At 40.8% G+C, this 12,977-nt stretch overlaps 1 protein-coding gene across 9 annotated transcripts in view; it reads left to right on the forward strand.

Moving 5' to 3' along the window:
• The window catches only part of ASAP2 (ArfGAP with SH3 domain, ankyrin repeat and PH domain 2), an 87,428-nt gene that overhangs the window by 6,623 nt on the left and 67,828 nt on the right, over positions 1–12,977 (forward strand). The window contains exon 2 of one of the 9 annotated variants that reach the window (XM_046939500.1): positions 11,328–11,482. The exons of the other annotated variants lie outside the window; for them this stretch is intronic. The gene's annotated coding sequence lies outside the window, so the exon portion shown is untranslated. The remainder of the gene's footprint in view (positions 1–11,327; positions 11,483–12,977) is intronic. 9 annotated transcript variants of the gene reach the window in all.

A 12,977-nucleotide genomic window follows, 5' to 3' on the forward strand; every position in this document is an offset into this window, starting at 1 on the left:
CTTTGGCCAGCTGGGTTCCCCAGTGGATGGACTAGCAGCAAGAGGCCTCACTTGCCTTCAGTCATCACTGGCTCCAAATAAATGTTATATTCAGTGAAGTTGCTAGAGAGGGAAGAACCTCCTGTTGATAGGAGATAGGAGGGAAAAAAAAAGATAATGGAAACTCAGGAGACAATCACTGGGTAAAAATTCTCTACAGATTTTTCTGCTGTAGGGCTGTCTTCCGTCCCCACGCTCCTTCCCATTCTATGTAAAGCGATGTGTGTAGCTCATTACTTTAGTGGTTGGACTGTTTGCCCTTAGGAAGAGGGCAAGGGGATAAAAAAAAAAAAAAAGCTGTGTTTCAGCCACATTATGGTTGGGCATCTGTGGTTACAGCCAGGATGTTCATTTTCACAGAAGGAAACATGTAGGAGCAGGAGAATATACTGTTGTGAGGCAGCAATCAAATGGATGCTGTGGATGAGACAGGAAGCGAGTGAAGTGTTTGTTGAATCACTAAAGGTTGTATCATTGTATATTAAAAGCAAAACAAAGCAGAACAATCCAAAAAGTTGTATTCAGAGGAGTCATTAAACTGAGAGCTGATGAAATCTGCAGAACTGAAGAGTAAATTTACTAAAGCATGAAAAATACAACATGTAGGAAAGGGGAAAATTATGGGAAGAACTGGTCTTGGAAAGCATAGAGAAGAAGGTCACAAATGAACAGTGTGTGTCCAAAATGGGGGGAAAAGGACTGATCATTAGAGAAAAGTTGTGTGTTTGAAGAGTGTGTGTAAAGGAAAAAGGCGAACTTGTAGAAGTTAAGTTGCTGTAGCAGCAGGCAGCAAGGGAAACAAAGACATTCTTTAGTCACATAGAGTTGTGAGGAGACAAAGGGGACAGTACGCAGCTAGAATGTAGTGATAAAGGTAATGCAAGTATTACAAAATCTGAACAAGTGTTCTACTGCAGTTTTCAAACTCTAAGTGGGGAAGTAGGCAGAACGGAGAGCAGAAGTAGGAATGCAAGCAAGCAAAGCAAAAAACAAGACTTTGAACTTAAAGCACTCAGTTTTGGGGGGCTGGTTAGCTTATTTCCCAGGATTCTGGAAGAACTAAGATATTTACTTGCAAAGATTCCTAATGAATCCTCTGAAGACTAAGATGATACTTCAGTTAAGTGCAGAGGGGTTAAAAAAAAAAAAGTGGGGGTGGAAATAGAAGAACAAATAATATAATTTCTGCTAATAAAAATCATTGCAATAGTTGCAGAAATGCAGACCATAGCTGTTAAATTGAGGAGGAGAGAGATTTTTATTCAGATACCACAAGTATCCCTGGCTGAGCGACAGGCCTGCAAAATAACCAGCTCCTCTTCCTGCTTCCAGAAGCATTTGAAAAATAATGCCAGCAGCTATTTGCAGAAACTGCCACTGCTAGAGGATGGTTCTTTTATGTTTGCTTTACTTTTTGAAGTCGTGATGAGTTGTGTGAGAACTTCACATTGGGAAAAATTGTGAATGAAGGGTTCTGGAAGTTTTTCAGTACTCTGCAGAAGAATACACCAAAGGAATGAGCAATGTTTGAATTGATAGGCCATCGGAGAATTAATATAATTGCTATATAAATTGTTTTTTTAAGATTTAAGCACTATTTTGAAGTAATGTCTGATCTTAAACTCCTGTAATGCTTTGATTATTGAGACTCATTTAAGCAGTGTGTTCTGGCCTGCAGATACAGTATGGCGGCTCCTCCTTTGCTCTTTCCCTGGTGCCTACAAGTGCTTACAAAAAATAGAATTGCTGAGAGCCATTATTTTAAAGCTGTGTAGGAAGATCTTCATGTAAGGTTAAAATTCCTGCTTTATTGTGTTTCATCTCAGACTTCTTAAACTTGCCTGGAAAATGTAGATAAAGATAGGGAATAACACAAGTTTGGTGTCTATAACTATAGAGTTTATTGCAGGCTGCTGGTAGGATGGTTTCTCTTTTATCCTCCAGTCTTTCCACTGTCTCGCATTTGTTAGCACCAAACTCAAGCTCTTCTGTATTCAGAAGGCTCACTATATGCAGTTGTTCTTGATGGGACAGAGACATAAGCTGGAGCATAGATAGAATGCTGCTGTTAGATACCAGATTTTGCCTGTGATTAAGATGACTATCAGCTTCTTTCATTTGGACTAAATCCAGACTACTTTCACAAAATTACATCAATATTGGAATTAAGGGGAGGAGAAAAGCTTGGCTGGGAAACAGCAAAAGAGGGGAATGCAAGAAAAAGACTTGGGAAGTAATAGACAGCTGAAACATGTAAGAAGAAATATGAGGATCAGTAAAAAGTGAAGAGCAAGAGGATGAAGTCTTGATTAAAAACAAATGGGGAGCAGAGGGGATCATCCAGCAGCAGAAGCACTGATGGTATGTGTGTTGTGGAGGAGGGTCAGGAACTGACAGAGGCAGAAGCATTAAGAAGGGGAGAAGGAAATGTATCAGAAGTCTAAGGAAGTTCAGAGAAATAAGAATTGACAGGAACTGCAGAGGAAGGGAGAATGCGTCAGCATTTCTGCAGAAAGTGGGGTGAAAGTGGCAGACAGCAGGCATGGGGAGAGGGCTGATGTGAGGAGGATCAGCAGAGTAAGGAGGTGGGCAGGGAGTGTAGGAAAGGGATAGTGATGGAGGGTAGCTGTGGTGTAGCCTACCTTCCAGTTTGGGAGAGTGGAAGAAGAGTTGTGTGCTATATCCAGAAAGTGGGACATAAGACTAAGTGTTATGCAGACTCTCTTAGTTGTGTGTTTCTCAGAGTTAATTGTGTTTGGATGCAGAAAATGATTTGCCTTATGGGGGAGAATTTATTGAGACTGAGATACAGTGCTGAGATATAGTGCTGTAAGTGAATAGCTTTGTTCTTAGGAGCAGTGCTGCTTTGCAGGAAGTTAGCTTGGGTAGTGTGTTGTATTTTTTTTTGTCTAGAGTAGAAGGCTTTGTTTTCAAGTGAATAGGTGTTGGGCAGAATTTGAAATATTTGCTTCTTTGTACAGGTGAATTCTGTTCACTTTACTATGTAAGTGATGTGAGTGAAATGTATTTCTTTGGAGTATCCTTTAATAGGTGGCTATAAAAGCTAACATGATGGAACATGCAGTATAAATTCTACCATCTGACATTTTAAACCAAGAGAAATGAAGAGCTGATTGAGGGCTGAAACTCTGCTCCCTATTGTCTCAGGGCAGTGTGGTGTAGGGGAGCACCTGCTGACTGCAGACCCCTCAGCCATCCCTGATTAAAAATCAGATTATCAATGTAGTTCTGGTCTGAAATCTATCTTTCTGTCTAGGCATTATGCTAAGTATGCATGTAGATACATGAAAACAGCTGAAGTGATTAGAACTGGGCAAATTACATTTCTGAAAGCTTTGTTCTACATTTAGAAAGGGTGTACGAAGGCAAAATATTGAAGCGATGTGAACATTCACATAGATTATTTTCTCATGCTTTATGGTTTATGTTCTTTGTACAAGATTTCTTACTGGGATATGCAATTTTAAGGAAATTTAGGCTGTATTTTAGAGAAGGCGAGTTAGAAACAAATGCATTTCCTAATCATTTTAAGCCCCTTCAATCAAACAGGATTACTGTTTGGCTATAGCAATAGGAGTGGAAATTTCCTTAGCACATGCAAGCACAGAGCCCCTGCTCTGTTATCACATGCAGTACAGACTCATGCAAAGCACATGTTTTTAATCATTTGTTTGTTCTACAGTGCTGTAGGAGTATGTTACCCAACAACAGAAATAACGGTGGAGTCCTCCTACATGTTGAGTTGCTTGTAGGTTAGACACTAGCTGCTCTGAAGAGAGTAGCATTACAGAGGCAGTGAAGTAGTAAATCTTTTGTAAGCTGCTTTTTGTTTGCTTTCATTCATTCTTCTGCTTAGTTCGTTCTTTTCTGTTGCTTTACTGCTCTCTTGGTGGCTGTTGATGTTGACATGTTTTTCGTATCAGTAGTTTTTGCCAGTCGTGTATGGAGTTGGTGATGGTGTTGTGTTATGGGTGCTGAGGCACAAAGGTTCAGGCATTTGTCTTGTGAGTTTCAGGCACAGAACCAGTAACTGGTTCCTGTTCCCTTAGGGAAACAGAACAGAAGTGCTGATAGGCCTGCACCTGCCTCTGTGTTGCTGCAATTGGAAAGGCAGTTGTTCAGTGCTTTGTGTTAGGTAGCTGGCTGCGTATGAATTTATCTTCTTGGTGGTCAGTGGTGGAGGAAAGTCTTGATTAATCCATTTTTATGGATATCTTCAGTGTATTTGAACTCACTAATTAGTTTGGCAAAGGTCATGCAGTTGGGAAGGCTTTTATTTTTACATCAAATATGGTGTAAATGGATATTTTTTTATCTACTACTGGACGCACTAGTAACTCCGTGACTTAAGTATCACTTAAACTTCTAGGAAGCTGTCCTTAGTGGCAGGAGTGCCTGAACCGTTAATTTGAGCTGCACTTACGGCTATTGGAACTCCAATTTAAATGATTGTTTTCAAGAGTGCAGTAGTGTCTTGAGATCTCATTCAGCACCTGAAATGAATGCCAATGTATGATGGTTTGGATGGATTCTCCATTTAAAAACACATTCCCAAAAGGAAATTAAGAGACTATTATTTTTATGGATTTGTACAACAGAAATGCAAGCTCTCTACAGATGGTTACAGCATGACAAAGCATCAACAAAATGAAATGAATGCAATTTTTTTTTTAATTAACCCATATAGGAAGATACTGATGTTATCAAATGTTTGATTGGCATAACTGGGCCAATCTGTTATTTGCATTAGCTGCTGTTAATTGGGCTACCATACAGTTATTCTTTCATTGGAAGAAATGTGTTAATGTTGAGAGACCATGCAGAGGTTTTCAAAGGCAGTGCACTGCACGACAGAGTTTGGAGTGAAAATTACAGGCTAAAGTCCAGAAGCCACTATAGAAATGATTTTATAGTATTTCAAGAGAAAATGAGTTCTATTTTTGGGCACTGTACTTTCATGTTAGAATTGCCAAATTAAACAGAGTTTGACTGTAGAAAATGCATTAAATTGTAAAAGGAAGCGACTCATCAATAAAGAAAGCTAAGCTGTAGTAGTTAATATGCCACCAGTGGTACAGATAGACCTATCTGTACTTATCCTAGTTTTAACGGCTGGTTCAGTGTTTGGTTTAGCTGAGGTGAGTTGTCTTTGTCTTTTGGATCTCCTCTAATTACCCATCGTTCTTGGAGGAATACGCTGTCCTAGAAGTTCCCAGAGTATCATTAACTAGGCAGTTTGCGTGCCTATTATTGCCTTTCAGAATGGCCACCTCATATGTATGTGCATGCACACACGCAGGCATATATATATATATATATATATATATATACACACACACACATTCATCTACACCAAAGATGTTCATAATATTGATCTTTATTGTTTATTTCTGTTAAGAAGCTCTCAGAGGCATGTCAAGGTTGAGGTTTGAGTATGCTGTATTACCATATGCTGTGTTCTATTCTTGGTTAATTTATTGTCTCTGGAATCACCTGATAAAGTGAGAAGTTAAAGATCTGGATGGGGAGGAACGGGTCAGTTTATTGGCATCCACTTGTTCTTGCATATACACCACAAAGATTTTCATTTTCAAAGCAGAATAAATTCATCATACATTAAGATCACTAACTGTTTAGTTTCTCATTGTTTCATAGAGTTTGCATCTGGGATATATGCCTGATTTAAGCAGAGATAGTGAGAGATTACTGAAAACAAAGTAGGCCACTGATGTGAGAACTTGTCAGTATTTTGAAATTGTTTCACAGTCCTGTACAAAACTAAAAAATTTCTATTCAAAAAGTTTGTCATACGCTGAGTGGAAAGGCATTATGTTCTGCAAAGACTAATTCTTGTTTACTCTGATGTTTAAAAGGGTACTAGATAAAAGAGTACTGCACTGAGAAATCTCCAAAAGGAAAATCTTAGCCGCCCAGTTTATTGTAAACGCTGTTGAATGATATATGGTGAGGAATAGAATCGTAGAATCCTTAGAGTTGGAAGGGACCTCTGAAGGCCCATCCAGTCCAACTCCCCTGCAGCGAACAGGGACACCACAGCTAGATCAGGTTGCCCAGGGCCTGATCCAGCCTCTCTTTGAAAGTCTCCAGAGATGGGGGATCAACCACATCTCTGGGCAACCTTCCAGTGCCTCATCACCCTCACAGTAAAAGACTTTTTCCTTATATCTAACGTAAATCTACCTTCTTTGAGCCTGAAACCATTTCCACTTGTTCTGTCACCACAGAGTCTGCTAAAGAGTACAGACTCTTTCCTGTAGCTCCCCTTTAGATATTTAAAGGTTGCTTTCAGGTCACCTTGGAGTTTCTCTTCTCCAGGCTGAACAGCCCCAGCTCTCTCAGCCTGTCCTTGTAAGGGAGGCATTCCATCCCTTGGATCATTTTTGTGGCCCTTCTCTGGATGTGCTCTAACAGGTCTGTGTCTCTCCTGTACTGAGGACTCCACATCTGGATGCAGTGCTCCAGGTGAAGTATCACATGAGGCAGAGTAGAGGGGCAGGATCACCTCCCTCAGCCCGCTGGCATCACTTTTGATGCAGTTGAGAATACAGTTGACTTTCTGGGCTGCAAGGGCATATTGCTGCCTAATGGCTAGCTTCCTATCCACCCTTATCCCCAGGTCCTTTTTGGCAGGGCTGTGCTCCATGCTTTCATCCCCCAGCTTGTGTTGTTAATGGTGGTTGCCTCAACCCAGGTGCAGGACTGCATTTGGATTTGTTGAACGTCATGAGGTTCACCTGGACCCACTGCTCAGCCTGTCTAGGTCCCTCTGGATGGCACCCCATGCTTCTGGTGTGTCAACCACAGCTCGGTGTCATCAGCAAACTTGCTGAGGGTGCACTTGACCCCACTGTCAAATGTCATTAATGAAGATATTAAAGAGTATCCGTCCTAGCACCGACCCCTGTGGGACACCACTCATCACCGATCTCCATCCAGACATTGAGCCATTGACCTCCACTCTCTGGACACGACCCTGCAGCCAGTTCCTCGTCCATTGAACAGTCCACCCATCAAATCCATATCTTCCCAATCTGGAGAGAAGGATGTTGTGGGGTACTGTGTCAAAGGCCTTATTGAGGTCCAGACAGATGACAAGTGGCTCTTCCCTTGTCCATTGATGCTGTGACACCATCATGAAAGGCCACCAGGTTGGTCAAGCATGATTTGCCCTTGGTGAAGCCACACTGGTTCTCCCATTTAAGCTCCCTGCCTTCCATGTGCCTTAGCGTAGCTTCCAGCAGGATCTGTTCTATGACCTTCCCTGACACAGAGGTGAGACTGATAGGTCGGTAGTTCCCAGTTCTCCCAGCAGCTGGACTCTGAATCATGAAGGGCTTTGGTGGATGCTGACAGTAGACAGAGGTGCAGATAGGAGGTTGGGGAAATGTTCCTGCAGAGTGGGGACCAGAACGTTTCACCGCAGATAAAGAGACAGAGAAGTTGAAATGGCTGTACAAGATAGCAGTCAATTGAGCTTCATCTTCAGAAGTGTGTTTTTGAAAAAGTTTGATCTGATTTTTTATAATGATGTGTCTTAGATTGTTGGAGCGCATGATATTAAATAAATGGATATGAATATCAGCAGTTAGTGCAACTGGAAAATTAAACAAGAATTAAATCAGGGAGTTTTATTTACACACCTTTTGTTTAAAAAAATGATCTGCTGTAAAGAAGTAAATTCATTGAGTCTGTTACTTTGTGAGATTTGGAAGCAGATAGCTGCAATTACGATGGTAAAACTGTAAAAAGAGAAATAGAGACTGCATTACTCACTATAAAATAAACTAAGGGGTGGATGTGTTCTTGAGAATTAGCTGACATCAGAGGTCTCCATTCTTTTCTCTTAAGCAAGAAGTGTCATTAAACAAAAATGCTCGGTATCTGCCCCCCCTTGCTTAAGTGACTGTCCAACTTGGTACAGTGAGGGACCCACCTGGAAACTGAGTTAGTAGACCATTTTTTGCTTAGTGTGCAGCAGTGTCATGCAGTGCCTTGCTGGGACTAGGGCTTTGTAGGCTCTGAACCTCTTGTTCAAGATTTCTCTTTATTGATGGACAGAATTTCTGAGCTCACCTGTTTGACCTTGTACAATGACTTAAATGTTGTGCTCAGGTGTGTTTGTGTGGAGTCTGCTTCTATGGAGATATTTGAGAGCTGGCTGGACGCGTATCTGTGTGACCTATTGTAGGGTACCTGTACCTGTTTTAGCAGCAAGGTTGGACTTGATGGTCTCTTGAGGTCCCTTCCAACCCTTGAGGTTCTGTGATACAGCAGTGTCAAATTTTCCCATCTTTTACTTTGCAGTAGAATTATATTTTACTTACAAGTATAAATTTCCCAGAGTAATAGCATTACCTCTTTTCACCACGCATACCCTTAGCTTAGTAACTTAGTACAGTCATTTAGAGCTTAAATGCTTACTACTCTTTTCTGCCAGATAGGCTGGTGCTTGTTCAAACAGATTGCCTTGGCACTGAGCCCACAAGAACCACAAACCCAGATGCTGGAGAAGTATTGCTTTTGTGGAAAGGGGCTTTGAGAGACAATTCTGCATTAAACCCCATCTTTTTTGTTCTCATGTCTGTCTCTATGCTTTCATAGTCTCTTAAGTAGACACGTCTCAGGCCTAAGACTTACGTATATATAAATTAACTGCCATGATTACTGTAGAATATAATACCCTGGAACACTCCTTCACATGTACTTTCCAAATAAAGAAGTCACTCTAAACTAAACTGCGTTGAGAACATGGGACTTGTGTCCCAGAGGATGCAGACGAAGCCCCAGCCTCTCGGAATGTGCCAGGTGATCGGTGGACAGGGGTTGGAAAAGGACTAATGCGTGGAGGGAGGAAATGACATAAACAGAAGAGAATGGAAATAGGATTTTGGAGGGGGATGACGGAACTTAGGAAGCTTTTTACCACCTTCTGTAACAGAAAGATAGATTGAGGGTAGCAGTGCAGAGGGTTAGTTTCCAATAGAAAAATAACAAACTGAGAACGTCTGTGAGTGCCTCTGATCTTTTGACAGAGTGATATAATTACAGCGGGATCCAGACTGCCTTTAAAGATGCACCAGAAACGTCAAAAGGTGGTGTTTAATGGTACGGTCTGAGTGTTCAAAACTTGCTGTTGTTACTGTATAAATAAGAGCAGTCTGGCTAAGTGCAGGAGCTGACTTTTGCTCTGTCTCTACTGCAATTGTTCGCTCGCTTCTCCTTTCCGTGCTAGCTGGCTGTGTTTCTTTCTGCATCCTTTTGTCTCTGGGAAGGCTGTTCCTATTTGCGTTCAGCATTTGCAGCAGCCTCTGGCGCTGTTACTTATCCTGAAACACTAGAAGGTGTGAGGAACCGAGTGACTTATGGCTGTTGTGTAGCACAGTACTTTAATACAAATTTCTAAAATTGAAGATGAGGTTAGATTTTGCTTTAAAGATAGAGCGGTTCGAATCATTGTTTATATTGGATTTAAAAGTAATACGCTCTATTTTATTTGTGTCTTTGTTAGTTAAATGAGCAGTATGGGGTAAAGCACGTAGGATCTTTCTCCAGGATGATTTGGGGATTTGTTTGCCAAAACGTTGTTACTCCTCTAGCAGGACTTACGTGGTCTTCTTGTTGTAGTTCCAATTGACCCCCCCTTTAAAAAAAGAAAAAAGAAATATTGGTTGAGACTTTTAACAAATTTGGATCCAGATAACCAGAAATCACAAATAGTTAATTTTAGCCTTTCTAAACTGAAACTTCTGTGGGTAAGAAGAATGGAATGTATTAGAGACTTTCAAATGTTTTAAGTAAGAAAGGGAGCAAAGATGAAGGCCTCCTCCTTCCCCTTCCTCCCTCGCTGCTTCCCACAGCTTGCTGCAGTGCGGTCATCAAAGTGCTCAGGCTGGGCTGCGGAAAAACAGCTTGAGTTTGCTCTTGCTCTTATGTGGAGTTAGAAAACTTGGTTTCCTGTTTCTGTTGAGAGTAGCCTGTTGGGCTGCGTAGTGTTTTCTGGTTGGATGTCTCTCGGTCTTTTCTTCTTACATTGCTTGCTGGAATCTAGGAGATTATCCTGGGGAAGGATGTATGTGGGCTTTTCTTCCGTCACTGCTCCAAACATACTGCTGGCCACTGCTGAGAGAGGATACCAAGTTAAATGGACTGTTGATCTGACTCAGTGTGGCTATTTTTCTGTTCCTTTACGTATGTTCTGTGGGCCATAAAGGCATAAGGCACCGGTGCAGGTGGACTTTTCTAAGAAAGAGACCCAGATTAATGTAATTTGGCACAAAGATATCTGCATGCTTCTGGCTTCCAAGTGACCATCTAACCAGCAGAGCCCATGGGCTGGCCATTCGTCCTGCTCCTGCCTTGTTGTTCCCCACATCCTTTGATTCTTTAAAAGGTGCCAAAATCTTCAGGATGTTTACCCAGTTTGTCACTTATTTTCCTCCTCCAATTAAATATAATAAAAATAGAACAGTTTGTTTTTGCCCTTCTCCGCTGAAAAGAGCAAGTAACACTCATTTCTCTGTTGTCAGCCTGAAACGTGTTGAATATATTATTAATTTGAACCACCCTCCCATCCAGAAGAATCCTGAATGTTGTACGGACCTATTGAGAGAATGCAGATTTTTTTAGACTGATGCTGGTTTTCGGATTTTGAGACTAGTCTTTGGGAAGCACCAATAAGTGTTTGAATATTGTATTTCCCAGGGGACTGATGTAAAATGCACTTGAGCAGATTTATTATTGTTCTTATTTTAAAGTAGCAGGACAGACTGTGGCTCATGGACTAGGATGTAGTATAGCATTTCAGGAAGTTTCATTAACCTAGTGCTGATTTCTTCGTAGTGAGATGGGTTTGGTTCTAATTAGCTGGCATGTTTCTTTGTTCAGAGTAGAAAGCTTTGAAGCAGTGAAAATGGAAATTGGCCTTTGGCAAGTGAAAGTGGACTTTGTTCTTACAGGAGGAGGAAAGCTGTGCTAGTGATCAGTGAGCTGTAGTTGAGTCCTTCTCTCTTTAGTGTTGCACTCATTTTGAAAGCTATGTTTTCTTCTCTTTCTTTTGGTATGTTGGCTCCCTGCCTCTAATAATTAAAGACATCCATGTTGCTAAATTCTCATCAGGCATGTGGAACTTAGCAAAAAAAATAAAAAAAATAAAAAAATCATAGTGATTTGAACTGCTTCTTCTACAGGCAGCATATATGGGCCTTAGAAGTTCATTCATTACAATGCTACCATTTTGACATTTTCAGCCTGTGGCATTCCAAATAGTGAACGCTGATGTTGCCGAATTCCTTTGGACACATTACTGATGTATTTTCCCAAGTGTATTTGTGATGGCTGGCAAGATGTCAACCACAGCTAATTAGGAAAAAAGTGCACCTTAAAAAGAAGTCATACGTGGCAGGTAATTTGGGTGGGTGGGTGCATGTGTTGTATGTGATCACGCGTGGTAGTGACACAGGGATAAAAACAAGTTGATGATAGAGGAAAAAAAAAAGAAATTAAAGATATTTCATTTGAAGTAAATGAACTTCTGAGTTCTTTTTCACCATGTAGTCATTGTAGATTGTACGGTACAAGGCATTTTCACACAACATCATATTTCTGTGCCATTATAAGAGATTAGCTGTGCATTCTGAAGAATTGTGATGTGAATACCAAGCTTGATAATTAATTTTCTTGTGTTCATTTATTTTAATTCAGTGTTAGCACTTATTTAGAATCCTTGAAATGCACGTCAAGAGAACAAGATCCACTCTGGTTGCTGGTAACATGTTTGTTTTAGACTGCCCAGCAGCTTCTCAGAGGATGTCTATAATCTCAAGGTATGCTACAGCAACACCACATAGGTGCAATGTAAAAAGAAGCATATCTGAGAATCATTCACAAGATTAGCATTAGAAGTCACATAAAGGAGCAGAAGCCATAAGTACTGTGTTAAGAAAGATACTGTGTTGACAAGGGCACTGTCAGGAAAGTTGATTGGAGTTTGTTTCAGTTCATGCCACATAGAACAAATCCTACAACAAAGCAACTTCTTTACTTATGTACTGTATCTATAGAATGCTTTTTCTTTCCCCCCTAAATTAAAGTTGTTTTTACTATTTTTAACAGAAGGGAAGTCAAGGAAGTCTAAGCCCTTATCAGTAGAAACTGAGTGGGAGCATGAAAATAATTCGTATGTCCTCTTATGTCCCCTTTGAGTATATTGTGCTGGAGTAAATAGATGCCAAAATAAACAACTGCCATACAGTGAGGGATGTTGGACTTTCTTTGAGTCAAAGCTCGAAACATTAAATGAGAGGGCAAAATGATCCCACTGTATGAATTAAATGATTAGTTCTTTCTGATTCAGAAGTTTTCTGGGCATTGTAAATGGGTTAAAAAAAAGAGCAAGCTAGAATATGCAATATCAGAAGCCACTTTGAATTTCAGTGCTTCTGGCACAGCAGTTGAAGGAGGGGAGGGCATCGATGTAGTGTGTATGTATTTATGGAATGGAAATGACAATCACAGAATTGTAGGGGTTAGAAAGAACGTCTAGAGATGAGCGAGTCTGACCACCATGCAGGTTCTGTACAGCAGGTCGCACAGGAAGGCATCCAGGAGGGCCTTGAATATCTCCTGAGAAGGAGACTGCACAGCCTCTCTACGCTGCCTGTCTCAGTGCTCTGTCATCCTCACAGCAAAGAAGTTCCTCCCTGCGCTATACTGGATGTAAATGAAAATAGAATAAAGCTACAGCTGTATGTAGGCTCATTTCTTAGGTTAAGATTTGGTTGAAGAAAAGGATGAGAAAATATGAAGAGCAGTACTAAAGAAAAGAGCTTGTATTTCAACATTTTATACTTAAATGTGATTCCTTTGAATCCTGAGTTGTGAGTAGGGACCAACATCTT

This window comes from Gallus gallus, chromosome 3, assembly GCF_016699485.2.
Source record: "Gallus gallus isolate bGalGal1 chromosome 3, bGalGal1.mat.broiler.GRCg7b, whole genome shotgun sequence".
In the NCBI taxonomy this organism is placed as follows: Eukaryota; Metazoa; Chordata; class Aves; order Galliformes; family Phasianidae; genus Gallus; species Gallus gallus.